The sequence below is a fragment of the Euprymna scolopes genome, chromosome 17 (assembly GCF_053919585.1).
Source record: "Euprymna scolopes isolate OS-2025 chromosome 17, ASM5391958v1, whole genome shotgun sequence".
Taxonomy (NCBI): domain Eukaryota; kingdom Metazoa; phylum Mollusca; class Cephalopoda; order Sepiida; family Sepiolidae; genus Euprymna; species Euprymna scolopes.
The window spans coordinates 17,371,624-17,386,735 of record NC_136498.1 but is presented as its reverse complement, the minus strand read 5'-3'; the positions used below and the strand labels follow the sequence as shown (position 1 = coordinate 17,386,735).

The 15,112-nt window shown below is 37.7% G+C and overlaps 1 protein-coding gene and 1 pseudogene across 1 annotated transcript in view; one reads left to right on the top strand and one right to left on the bottom strand.

Moving 5' to 3' along the window:
* Positions 1-15,112, top strand: part of LOC145296697 (trafficking protein particle complex subunit 13-like) — a 761,029-nt gene that overhangs the window by 19,508 nt on the left and 726,409 nt on the right. The gene's annotated exons all lie outside the window — the stretch shown is intronic.
* LOC145297154 (U2 spliceosomal RNA) lies at positions 14,938-15,095 on the bottom strand (annotated as a pseudogene).

The window sequence follows — 15,112 nt, the reverse complement described above, 5'->3', positions numbered from 1 at the left end:
CCATCATGCAATATTTTAGTCTGATCAGATGAATGTTTCAATTATCAACGTGTTCCTGACATAACTTTAAGAATACTTCATATAATATGGCGAAGAAAGGCCTAGATAAGATTTTATCTTAATCTTACGATAGGTGGAAGTCTATTTTCTTATGACTGACTTATGTTTTTGTTACAATTGTGGTTATAACTCTCCTATAATATAGTTTAGATATCTATTATTTCTTAATTCAACTCTGTTAGTAAGATTTCCAATATCCTATTTATGACTGTAATGAGGAGTTTGTATTAACTATAGATATAGACGATTACAAACCAATGGATTTGTTGGGTCTGATTATTATATACACCTTAACCGATATGTAACAGTTGTTTCTATTGCCTACAGATTATTTCATGGTTCTTGTACGATTGCAATGCTTAAATACTTCCCCATGCTACGGCTGATCAGACTAAACCTGCAACGATATACATTCACATTAGATCCTCTGCATAATCACACTGGTGTTTGTTCAAAGATGTATCAGCAATATCGTTTCACATTGTTCTGCAGTCCTGAAGTGCTGTCTCAGAATTGTGTGAATGAACATATATCATTGTCACATTTTCGGAGTTTTGTATAAGCTATTGTGATGTTTCTAAGTTTTATGCATTTCCTAATTAGCTTATTAGCCTCTGTCTATTGCTAACAGTTATATGATTTCCAATATCCTATTTATGTTAAGTTCTTTACGCATGCAAGTTGATCATCACATTGCCACTATCATTGCTCTGAACCCAAGTTTCTTCATCCATTGATATAAAGCAATGCTAATATTTGTTTAGTTGATAAAAACGTTTATTTAAAAAGATGGAATAAAAACTTTGCATGAGTGTGGGATAGAAAGCGAGATAAATCTCACTAAATCAGAACACCATTCACCTGCCATCCCCAGTTTTAGGAACTGCATGCAAACACATCCTCTCATTCCAGTCTCACCAGTTGAAGAAGGCTCAGCCCAACCTGGAAATCATATGGTTGAATCACTTCTGCTTGGTGCCTCCTCCCCTTCCCCACTTAATCCTCGATCACCAAGCTCTTCTATTAACTATTATATAACATGATTTTCATTGATTCTTATGGATTCTTCTTGAATGATTTCAGCCAAATAATTTCAAATTATTTTTATTTCAGAATAAAATTATTTTCCATCATTTTTAATCTTATTTCTTTTTCTATGCGGTTTTGTTTTTTTACAAACACAAATTTGCTCTAATTTTGAGACTTTTTCATAATAAGCGGAGCCTACTCTCCTCCCCCCGCATTATAAGCGACAAAGAATTGCTTGGCAATAGTCGACATCAACTTAATACCACAATCTGATTTGAATTGCCTCTAAACACATTCAAAAAACAATTCCATAAAAATAATTCAGAACAATTTGAAATTGTCACGCATACCTTTCACATTTTTTTCAAACTTTTCTCGGTTGTTGGTACCATAAAAACTAGACAGTTCTGAAAATTGGAGCATGTGGTTTTGTGATGTGGCTATAAAATGCAATGCATTTTTAAGATTTTTAGCTATGTTGAGAAAGGCCGCAAAATTGCATGATTAGAAAATTACATTTTTGTGCATAAAATGAATTTTAGATTATCTAGAATATTAAAAATTGGAAACAAGTTTTTTTGCATAAAGAATAATAAAAAAAAAAAAACTCACGTAAAACCTAAAAATCTACTGTTTTTCAGTTATTATACATGTTTGTCTAAATTTGGGTGTGGGACAATGAAGCCTCAAAAAGTATTTGGCATTATTAGAAAATGAAAATTTTCTTTTTCCGTGTGTTCTACATAATTTGAAATTAAAGAACAAAATAAGGGAAGTAAGTTAAGATTCTGCTATAAGTAAACCCAAGATCTATTTTCTGTTCTCTTTACTTGGTCTTCATAACACTTGGGACATCATATTGACCTTAGGCGAGCCAATTATTGTTCTGTATATTGTGTAATTAGTCATAAGAACCAGAGCATCTTAACTGGATGTTTAACCTTGTTGAAAAGTTTCTTGACTTTCATAATGTACTTTTCTTGGGGCTTGGTAATGAGTAGTTGGCTCTTTGCAACTCTTGTATGAGGAGTATCGAAGATCCTCATTCAATACTTTCTTCATACTCACCACTTCAATTCCATTCTCTCTTGCCAAGGTTCACTTTGCCTTGTCTGGATCTAATGGAGAAAAAGAAAAGCAATTATAGATAATCAACAGGAAACTCGATGTACGGTACAATCACGTTGACACACCGGTTCTCGCCAGATCAGTAAAGTTAAGCAATGTTGAGCTGTACCAGATGGGTGACCATTTGGGAAGCCTAGGCGCTGTATATACCTCCTAGGAAGGTTGGGCATGGGGCCAGCACCTTGTAAAATGAACTTCTCGCTACAAAAACATTTACAAAAGTTGTAGATGGCCTAGCCCCTCAAGGACTATGGAGCAGGAAACTCGACGTTGGCCTGGATGATGATTGCTATCATGTACTTTTTCACTGTGCTCTTTGCACCATATTATTATCTTTCTTTTTACTGAGTATCCCCCCCCCTCTTATAATTTTGCCCCTTCATATAGTTGGAAGAAGTTGAAATGCTGTAAAACATTCTGTATAGTGCCTTTATATGTATGATTTAAATTTCATTGAAATCACATATGTTTTCGAAATTTTACAGTGGTGCTGTTCCCATCAGTGATTTAGAGGTAGATATTGGCACATACAAACATACGTACATTCAGACAACTGCCCTTTATATAATAGATTATCAGTTATTAACATTTTCATTATTAATAAAAATTAAAATTGATTATGTAAGTATTCTTTCCTTTATTATTATCAGTAATAATTAAGATTAAGCTTCCCTTCCTTTGCTCATAACAATAAATTTGCATATGTGATAATTGAAACAAACCGGACATGCTTATATTCACTTTTATTGTTATAAAAATTGATGTTTGAATTTGCAAAATGATAGTGAACTGGGAATTATAGGTATTCAAGAGTGACAACTGATGAAGTTAATGAGGTTATTAAGAGTGCTAAATAAAAGAAAAGCAAGATATATTATTATTAATATAAATAAATTTACATGGTCGCAACACTGGACCTGCTAATGTTTTAGACAAATGGTTGGTTAAAACCAGAAGTCCTCGTCAGGCGACTTAATAAATGGTTGCTTTTGACAGAAGAAACCAGTCCTCTTCTGTGCATGCATAATATATATATATATATATATATATATATATATATATATATCTCAAGAAGTAAAAATTAAGTGTACAAGCCAAAAGCTTATGTAAACTTATTAATATTTATATAGTAATCCCAACCAAATAAAAAAGCTCGATACAACCAAAATATGAAATAGAGCTTGTCATAATAATTGTCTTAAATTGTGTTCTATCTCTGTCTCTCTCTCTATCCACAGTAGAATCCTGGGATCCGGTGTTAAAAATTTATAACAAAATACAGTATATAATACACATGTATATAATCAAACCTTATAAATAACACCGTAAGGTGGGGGAAAATATAACCAGAGGCCAGAAAAACATCGCATTCCACATCGTAACCTGAAAAAAACGTATCCTTGGGCCACCGTATCGCGGGGTTAGCCCAAGGTTATTACTTTCCAGAGGTAAAGTAACCAATGAAGTTTAACTAGGTTAAGAAAAGAGTACAAGGGTAAAGTATACTTTCTATTTGTTTTTACATAAGCAGTAATATGTTGCTACACAGTCATGAGCATGTTTCAGTCAACTAGTTACTAATAAGTAGAAACCGCTTCAAGCGATACAGCTTATACTAAAGCAAACTTGGCTTTCATGTAAGGTATCGCCTGAAGAGGTCTCTAGTAATTAGCTGACCGAAACATGCACATAGATGTGTAGCAACATATTACTGCTTATGTAAAAACAAATAGAAAGTGTGTGTGTGTGTGTGTATATATATATATATATATATATATATATATATATATATACTAGTTGAAGTACTCGACGTTGCTAGCTTGAATTTGATGTATGTGGATATTCTGTCCTCATACATAATTATCTTATTGATTAAACGAAACATTAATTCAAAATGGCTTCTTCTTCCATATCCCCCATGAAGTATGAGCAGTAGGTGCATTTTATTTTATAGAGATCTCGCCAGTAGCACTAATTCTCTTTTCTAGTTTAATCTTTTATTTTTTAGTCCTCCTTGTTTCAAAATATGATGCAAGAATCTACATATTAATACAATAGCGTGTGTGTTCTTTTGTGTATCACGCTTACATCCGGGTCGTTTAATTGTTATGTTCTTCTATTTCTTGTGAGAAATAATTTTATCAAGAATTCTTCATAAGTTTTGGTTTTGATTATTGCTAAAGGAACTCAAGTTATTTACATATATATATAAGGATTGGTGTGGGCGTGTGTTAAAAGCACACAAATGCTCTAGCGTCATATATAGCTTCTCCCAATCTAATCATCCCCACGTGCACGTCGTGAGCTCTGCCACGCTAACGGGGCTCTGGTGAATGGCGAGTGCTCAGTGCCAGAAAACTGAATCCCCACTGCCTTGTGGGATAAGGTTTTTGAACCAAAAGCTAAGGGTGAGGTAACCCTGACAGAAACCTCCAGAGGAGCTTAGGCCCTGTTGACTGCGGCATTCATGACCCACCAGCGTGTGGACCATGCTCTGGTGCCCAGTTACCTAAGCCCCAGTCATGGGTAAATGACATTAGCGGGGTAGAAGGAGGTCTTGTAAGCCGTGGTGGAGGCAATCCTTCTAGGAGAGGACAACTCCTACAAGAAATCTGCAGTCAAAGCAATTACTAGTCATCTTGCAATGGCTTGTCACTGGGTTATTGTTGCTGAGACTTAGAGAGTGGCACTCGTGTCGTACAAGCGCTTGTCACTTTAATACAATGATGTACAGATGTTACTTGAGATCTATCTATCTTTTATCTTTTACCATCTTATCCTCATCTGTCGTTTATTTCTATTACAAGTCCTATGGCGATGGAGGAGTGGCAACGTGTACAGACTTGACCAGTTGGAGGTACACCGTCACAAATCTACACAGGGGCGACAGGTACCCTATCTTAACATCGTTATTGTGCCTTCACATGACAGAGGCCAACTCCGGTGGGGGTTCTGTGACTGAGCAGCCCTATTCAGGGAGAGCACTGCTCACCCAATGTCTTGGGAAAGTGCTAGAAAAGGTGCACTAAAAATTGTCTGTCATACTATCACTGGTTAGTTTCCTGCGGCTAACGGTGGTTCATGTAAGCAGGAAGAAAACAAAAATGTATCTCCAAAAAGGAACAAAATTCAATTTATGCTGTTGGAATGTACGCACTCTTCTTGATAAAGCATCATCCAACCGTCCAGAGCGCAGGACGGCGCTTGTAACTACAGAGCTATGAAGACTTGATATAGATATTGCTGCTCTGTCAGAGACCCGTCTCTGGGGAGAAGATCAGATGACAGAGCTATCATCAGGCTACACTGTCTTCTGGATTGGTAAACCGGAGGGTATCCGTAGAGATGGTGGAGTCGGTTTTGCGATTAAAACATCCTTAGTTGATACTATGGAATTTCCTTCCAGTATCTGTGATCGCATCATGAAACTTCGTGTTCCTCTTTCACATGGCAGATTTATCACTATTCTTTCGGTCTATGCACCAACCCTTCAAGCGAATGAAGATGACATCTTGTGTTTCTATGAGTGTCTGCGCTCTGTTGTTGCATCTACACCAATCAATGAAAAACTTGTTATTCTTGGTGATTTCAATGCCCGTGTTGGGAAAGACTATGAGACCTGGAGTCCTCTTGGCCGCTATGGTATCAGTACCATGAATGCTAATGGCCTTAAGCTACTAGAGCTGTGTTCAGAATTTAACCTCGCTATTTGTAACACTTTTTTTCGACGTAAACTGAAGCACAAAGCTACTTGGATACACCCACATTCAAAGCATGGTCGCCTAATTGACTTCATCATAACTCAGAAATGCGACCTTCGAGATGCATATACTGTTGGTGTCATGCGCAGTGCTGAATGTGACACCGATCACAAGTTGGTGAGAGGAAAGTTTAATTTACGAATCCGTAAGAAGGTTCGTCACAGTGGTGTTAAGGTGCCTAGCCGTATTGATGTCGCGAAGTTAAAGCTGCCTGACGTTCAAAAGAGTATGGCGGAAAAGCTTGATAATCTTGCATTTGATGGCACATTGGTGAATTTTAAGACTCAAGTTTATTCTGCTGGTGCTGAAATTCTTGGTTTCAAGAGTGATAAGAACAAGGACTGGTTTAACGACAACAATCTTGAAATTAATCAGTTGCTGATGAATAAACAGACAATTTATGAATTTTTACTTTGTGGAAATCATTCTGATCATACAACTAAATTGCGACAATACAAAGAGGTCAAAGCCACATTGCAACGTGAGCTAAGAAAAATGAAAAACCAATGATGGATGGATATAACGGAGCAGATCCAAAGGGCATTTGACACAAAAAATGCGAAGGAATTTTATGGACTCCTGCGCCAAGTATTTGGTCCTGCTACCTCTTCAATATCACCCCTGATGTCGAAAGATGGTTCTGTGGTCATTAAGGATCCAGAGAATATCTTGAGGAGATGGCGGGAGCACTTTGCTGATGTGTTTCACAATCCCTCAGCAGTGGATGCTGATGCAATTGATAGCCTGCCACAATGTGATACCATATTCAGAATGGATCGTTTGCCTAGTCTGGTTGAGGTGCAGTTGGCTATCGCACAAATCAGCAGTGGAAAGGCACCTGGTTTGGATAGTGTTCCGGTGGAGCTTCTTAGGACTGGAGGTGCGAATATTGCTAATGCTATCCTTGGTTTTGTTGAGGAAATCTGGCAAGGTGCTCCTGTTCCACAGGACTGGGTTGATGGTGTCTTGGTGACCCTGTTTAAGGGAAAGGGACAGAAGAATGTTTGTGACCACTACCGTGGGATTATGCTTTTGGAAGCTGTTGGAAAAGTTCTCGCACGACTTCTATTAAACAGGTTACTGGAGGATATTTGTCCTAATGCTATTCCGGGATCACAAAGTGGCTTTAGGTCTGGCAGAGGAACTATGGATATGATTTTTTCAGCCCGGCAAGTCCAGGAAAAATGCATTGAACAACAGATGCCACTGTGTCAAGTGTTTGTTGACTTAACCAAAGCATTTGACACGGTTAACAGGGATGCTCTGTGGCTAATCTTGGAGAAAGTAGGGTGTCCTCCAACCTTTGTTAGAATATTCAAGGAACTGCACAGGGACATGAAAGCTCGAGTCTCATTTAACGGAAAATTGTCTGATGAAATCCCTGTTGACAATGGTGTCAAACAAGGTGATATTCCTGCCCCTACTCTTTTCTCTATATATTTTGCTGCTCTGCTTGCTCATGCGTTTCGTGATTGCGATAGGGGTGTCATGTTAAAGTTTCGAACCACAGGTCGCATTTTTAATCTTAGAAGATTTAATGCCAGAACCAAGCTGCATCATGTCTTGGTCAAGGAGTTACTGTATGCAGACGATGCTGTTTTTTTGTCACACATTGAGACTGATATGCAGCATATAATGGGTAGCTTTGCTGACTCCTGCACTGCCTTTGGTCTGAGGATTAGTCTCCTCAGACCAAAGTTTTAGAACAAAGGTGATGTTCACTCCTGCACCGGGCCAATCATACGTGGAGTCAAACATCATGGTCTGTGGTGCTAGACTGGGTGTAGTTGATTCATTTGTGTACCTTGGTAGTTCTCTGTCGAGGGATGGCTGTCTTGACACTGAAATCCATAGGCGAATTTAGAAGGCATCTGTTGCTTTTGGAAAGTTGGAAAAGAGAGTGTGGTCTGATCGTGGCATCACAGACTGGACTAAGATCTGCGTTTACAAGACTTGTGTGCTGACCACATTGTTGTACTCATCGGAGACCTGGACATTGCATCAAAGGCACATTAAGTGGCTTGAACGATTTCACCTAAAATGCTTGAGACGTATCTTAAACATCAAGTGGCAAGCACAAGTACCCGATACTGAAGTCCTCATGAGAGCATGTTGCTCTAGTGTTGAGAACTTTGTAATCAGATCTCACATGCGTTGGGTGGGTCACTTGGTTCGAATGAAAGATTGTAGGCTGCCAAAACAAATTTTTTACGGGGAGTTGGAAAATGGCAAGCGCCCTCAACACAAGCCTAGGAAGAGGTTCAGGGACTTTACAAAGAATAATTTGAAAGTCTTACAAATCGACATCGACACATGGGAAAAACTTACTCTGCAAAGGCCGAAGTGGAGAAAGCTAGAACGTGAGAGTTGTGATGCTCTAGAGAAAAGAAAGCAGGCCCACAGTAATCTGAAGCGAAAGCTTCGCAAAGGTTTAATTGATGATCTCAACCATGATACACAGAGCTGGAAGTGCGACACTTGTGAACAAGTGCTTTTTTCAAAAGCTGGCTACGTCAACCACCTTAAGTCGCACAAAACTCCTGTTCAGGTCAACTTTGAACCTATTAGTACAGACTAAATGATCTGTTTGACATGCAGTAAAGTTTGCAAGCCTACTGCTGGTCTGAGAAGACATGTGATTGTTCATAGGAATACCCTTCAACATCCAGAGGAAGTCAACTCGATGGAAATTGCTCAATTTGTGTGTCACATCTGCTTCAGGATGTGCAAATCTGTGGCAGGGGTGCAGAGTCATCTGAGATGGCATGGACGGCAAGATTGGAAGAACTCAGTGTGACGGCGATCATCTGGAAAGATGCAGCAATCATCATCATCATATATATATATATGTACAGATATGTTTTTCATAAGTTTTTATTTTGGCTTCGATTCATGCTAATGCACCCAAGTCATATGGATATATTTTGAGATTTTTGAAATCTCAACTTTATAATATAACATAAATATTGGTAGAACATTAACTCTATAATAATATATATGAAATCTGCAAGAATTAAAATATCATATTTAAGTGTACTTTACGACCGGGCTTTACCTTTAGCTTAGATAAATACTTTTGCAGTTTTAACAAAAGAGCTACAATGGTATCAGAGCATCTCCATTTACACTGAACATCTAGAGAATGCCAACATCAATATATTACATATGAATGAGTCCCCTGTGGAATTTCCACAGGTCCTGCTAGTCTATATATTAATACAATAGCGCTTTTAATTCTGCTTGCTGTAAAATACGTTTAAATATATTTAAAATCATGCAGATATTCGCATTTATTAATATAAAAATATGATGGCAAAAGTTAAAAAAAAAAAAATATGACTTAGTGTCGTCAGTTAGAATCGAAACCAAAACATTTCACGTCCCAACCGCATTCTCTACCAATGTTGGTATCGAGACAAAGATAATAAAGTTTAACTATTAAACACACCTGAAATAATGAATTTTATGTGATCATACGCAGAAAGAAGTATAAACATGTCGGCTAATTGAAAAGAACATTTCGCATTTCAACATTCCGATATATATCTGTATGCTTTATTCATCAACCCAAATAAAGATTTTACTCGTTATAAACCATCCTTGGTGTATAATTACTATTTCCTGTTAATTTCAGTGTTATGTGACGAGTAGTTTAAGAGTTTCCCTGTTAAATATTTATACACACACATACATCTACTGTTTTATTTATATATATATATATATATATATAATATATATATATATATATATATTATATATATATATATATATATACATTAGTCATCTACATACACACAAAAGCTTTTGATAGCGTGGCATAAAGACCTACTTCACAAGATATCCAGCTATGGAATAGCTGGGAATGTCTTCTCAATTATAAAATCTTTTCTCTTATAAGAGTAGTCGTTGGACAGAAATCAGAAACTCACTGTATTAATGCTGGTGTCCTTTAGAGTTCCATCTTGGGTCTAACCCTGTTCCTGATGTTCATCAATGATCTCCCAAATCACATTCTTAGGTCATTTATATACAGATGATATGGCAGTCTATGGCAACACTTCAAAGGCCAGCGTTGACAAAGATCTTTCGTATTCTCTCTCTTCTGATTTTGAGAATGTGGTACGATGGGGAAAATGGGGGTTAGTTAATTTAATGCATTGAAAACCAAGCTTCTCTACTTTCATTATAATCGCTCTGCTTCCCATCACGCCCCAATTGAAATGAATGGATCTAGTCTTGGAAGCTTCATGTCTTGACAAGTTTCTGAGACTGACATTCACTCCTGATCTGAAATGGAACACGTACATCAAATTGGTTGCTAAGATTGCTGGAAAGATGATTGGATCACTGTACCGCTCCAGAAGTATCCCACTTCCGATACGATCCTCTATCTGTACAAGAGCCAGATGCACCCTACAATGGAGTACTGTTCCCACATCTGGGCAGGAGCTGTTCGGCACGTCCTATCCTGCCTTGATAGAGATCAAAACCTAGTAGGTAATGTCCTTTTTTCTTCCCTGCAACCTCTTTCTCACAGAAGAGACATTGCCAGTTTTCATGGTAAGTGCTTGTATGAACTTCAATCCCTGCTTGCCAAACTTTCACAAAAAACACTTGACTAGCTAAAGCCACTAAATGTTTTTCCCCACTCTCTATCTGTGCCTATATGTAGGCGCAGATTCCATGAACAGGGCTTTTTTCCCAGAACTGTCCGCCTTTGGAACACTGTTCTGTTAGCATGCTTTCCAGCTGAATACAACATGGTAGCCTTCAAATCTAGTGTAAACAAGTTCCTGTTGGGTTGTCCTCATAAATAAACAACTTCCACCCAATTTACATCATCAAGAATTACTTCACTACCACCTTACATTCATTAACCCTTATCTTCAAGTGGTCTTTGCGCCTTGATAAGCAATAAACCCCTCCTCCCTCAAGTACTAAAAAAAAAAAATAACATACAGTACTGTTGAGCTGTATCACAGCTCATCAATGCGGCTAGATAAGCACCTTTCCCTAGCCAGGGATTGAACCTACAAACATCGAGTTGATAATGGGCAGTTCTAACCTCCGGCCCATGGAATCGGTGCTCACAAATGACCTCCTCAAATGTTTATTTAAATAGACACTCGACCACTGCTTTTACAGTGCTCGGGCTGCTTGTTTATTTACAAACAGCGAGCCTCACATTAATGTCAATTAACCAACGGGTGAGATACATTTACAACAGTGTTCTAGCCAAGGAGGAGGGGGGCTTAAAATAATTATCTACATACAGTACTGTTTTGCTGTATTAAAGCTCATCAGTGCAGCTAGACCAGCACCTTTCCCTAGCCAGGAATTGAACCTACAAACAAATATATATATATCAAATTCCTGAAATTTGTATATTTAAAAACAAATTTCTACCTCTCATGCTTTTAGTTTCAGTTCTGAGAGTTAATCCTTTTAGGCAGTACCTCCCTTGAAGGGAGGAAGTTCATTATCTGCCGCCAAAGGCACTCCCACTTGTAAGATAGTACCAAGTTAACTGAATATAGTTTTGATGGTGATTTGTTATTGAGCATAAGGCATTCTGTTTTGATAACACCTTACAACAAGTTAACCTTGTGTTACATCCAGACCTCATGTGTAAGTAAGTAAACACAAACCACTAACAGGGTCAGTTTTCATGTTTAGTCAGCAACACATCTCCCACACATTCCACATGTTTTCTCTTCATCTTTCTGTATGGTTTCTACTCTATTTGATTTTTTTTTTTTTCATTTGCCTTCTTTTGGCAAGAAGCAAAGTGTATTATTCTTTGCATTGTTGTGATCAGACTGTTGTTCTTATCTTGAGTGCTATTTGTGCAACATTTTGGTCGATGTAGCCTTCGACCTTTATCAGGCATGTTGGTCGCCATCTTGGAATAGAAAGAAGAGAAGTTATTGGCTCCGTAGATGGTTTCGTATTTTTGGAGGTTTTTTTTTTTTCCACCGTGGCTTTGTATGTGTGAAAAAAAAAAAAAAAATTTGGTTGACAAAGGGAAGTAACTGTAATAAAGTTTGACAGGGAATTATCTCCCTTTTACAGTTGAAAAATTTTAAGGAGTGGTTGTAGAATTTTTGTTTGTCTTTATAATTAGGGGTTCCCATATACTGCTAATCTTTATGCTCAGTCTGCTTACTAATTTTTCTTTTCTTAGCATATGTGCCGCTTTTTTTAAGACGTCTAACTTTCCATTTTGCATCGCTGTCAATTATTTTGACTTCATTCCATAAAGGAAAGTGTGTTCCTTTATATTTCCATATACGATTAGCTAGTCCCAAATTTTTTTTTTTATTTTCACATACATGAAACCACAGTGAAAAAAAACAAAAAACAGTTCCAAGAATACAAAACCATCTATAGAGCCAGTAACTTTTCTTTTTATTTTCAAGATGGCAACAAACATGCCTGATAATGGTCAAAGATTACATTGACCGAAACGTTGCACAAATAATATTCAAGATGAAAACAATAGTCCAATAGTAATACAGTCATCTAAAAAATTCAGAACTGCACTATTCTTATATTACACTTCATCTTTTCTGTCACTGACAGAAAAATCCTAAACTGAAGCAATTTTTATTTTTGCCCCAAACCAGTGTGTCCCGTTTTGGGGAGTTAGATTTGTACCTAACTCTGCCTTTGTGGGGAAGAAAAGTAAATAAAGCACCCATTTGATTTCTAATATGTTCCTAACATCCTTTTAATACATCAGAAAATTTCTAAAATTTAATGCTTAAGGAGTCTTAACAAGAAATTTAAATTTGGGGGATTCTTCCTTAGGTGGGTTCCCTTTATCGTGCTAGAAAACTACTCACACCTGAGAATATCCTGTATCTCTACAAAGCCACCATTCACTCATGAATAGAGTATTGTTGTCACATCTGGGGTGGTGCATCCACCACTAGTCTCTCCCTCTTGGATAGGGTCCAAAGAAGAATCTCCAATCTAATAGGTCCTGTTTTGTCAACTAAGCTCCCCCTGTCCCATCACTTCAATGTTGCATCCCTGTGCCTGTTTTACAAATATTTTAATGGAATGTGTTCTGAATTCGTTGCACTTGTGCTCCTCTACGTACATATCCCTGACAAACCTGCTTAGCAACAAAATCTCACCCCTTCACTGAGGTCCCTAAATGCCAGAAAACCTTCTATTCTAATAGTTTCTTTCCTCTAACAGCTACGCTTTGGAATTCCTTACCTGCTTCCCTGACTGTATTGATATGCAGAAGTTTAAATGTAATGTAATATAAACCAACATCTTGGTAATCTTTCTCTGGCATGGTCCCAAATAGTATCCTCTTACGTCCAAGTGGTGATATGCCTTGTTTTTTTGGTGAAGTTGAGTAAAAACAAGGCCGATAGCCATTAGTCGCGTGCTCTCGTGTAATGACACGATTGACATAAAATTCTTAAAGATAAACTAAAATGACCGAAAAATGGGCTGAAATGACTTAAATAAATAAAAAGTAAATGACTTAGAATGACATTAATGAACTTAAGGATGAATTGAATGACCTTAAGAATGACTTCAATGCTTACAAAATAACTGGAATCCTTCAAAAACAACTTGAATGACCTGGAGAATGACTTGAATGGCTTTGAGACTGACTGGTTGTAAAGTGGGTGATCATTTTTTTTTTTTTTTTTTTTTTTACATGGAGGTCACCACTTATCAAGGCCCAGATGCCACTCAGGGATAAGGGTTATTGCATGTACAGTAATCAATGAGATAGTATTGTAGTAATCATTAGTATTGGAGATTGGATAATGTCTTACTTAAGAGAGCAGTTTGTCAGGAATTTGTTTATGTTGGACTTGAAGACATCCAAGTTGTAGTCAGGTGGGAAACAGGCAAACGGAAGAGAGTTCACAATCATGCACTTCTGAGAAATAAGCTCTGCTCATGGAATCTACATTTGGATTTCGGCACAGATAAAGAGTGGGGAAAATTGAAAGTAGTTTCAAGCAGACGGGTGTTTATCATGAGAGATTGGAGCTCAGACGAGCACTTGCCATGGAAATAACGATAAAACAAAGACAGGCTCGCAACGTCTCTTCTGTGGGAGAGAAGCTGCAGGGAAGAGAAAAGGGCATCCTCCACTAAGCTACAAAGTCTATTTTATACTCTGTCAAGGCAGGATAGGCTGTTTTTAACAGCTCCTGCCCAGATGTTGCAGCAGTATTCTATCCTTGGACGTACTTGGCTTTTATAGAGATAGAGAATTGCATCAGTAGTGAGATATCTTCTGGAGTGGTAGAAGGATCCCACCATTTTCCCAGCGTCCTTGGCAACAGACCTGATGTACGTGTTCCATTTCAGATCAGGAGTAAAGGTCAAACCCAAAAGTTTGTCAAAACATGGAGCCTCCCCAAGACGAGAGCCATCCATTTCAATTGATGTCAGATGGGGATCAGAGCATTGATGATGTAAAGATAGAAGCTTGATTTTGGATGCATTAAAAGTAACCAGCCACCTCTTCCCCCACTGTACCACAAGATCAGAGGAGAGAGAATCAGAGAGAGCTTTGTCATTTATGGCCTTTGATGTGTTGCCATAGATAGTCGTGTCATCAGCATGTCAACGAATGATTTCAGTATGTGTTTTGGGAGATCATTGATGTAGATTAGGAAGAGAGTTGGGCCCAGGATGGACCCCTGAGGAACTCCAGCATTAATACTGTGGGCCTCTGATTTCTGCCCATCAACCACTACTCTTATGAGCCTATCAGAGAGAAATGATTTAATAATTGAGAAAACATTTCCAGCTATACCATAGCTGAAAATCTTATGCCATACCTTATTGAAGGCCTTCGATATGTCAAGAGCAATTGCCCTGGAAAGGAAGCCTTTGTCAAGAGATTCACTAATCCTATGAGTTATAACCATTAGCACATCTGCTGTAGATCTTTTTACATTAAATTAATACAGAAAAGTGATCCCCCACTTTATATCACAAAAATTATTTGATTTAGGGAATTTGAAACGTTATATTAGTTATGTGGCCAAGGAAAAGTTACAAACATAAGTACAGCATGTAGTAAGAACAGATACTACACTTTGATCTTGGCCAAAAGGCCAAGAAAAGGGTATTTATTTGCTCCCTCA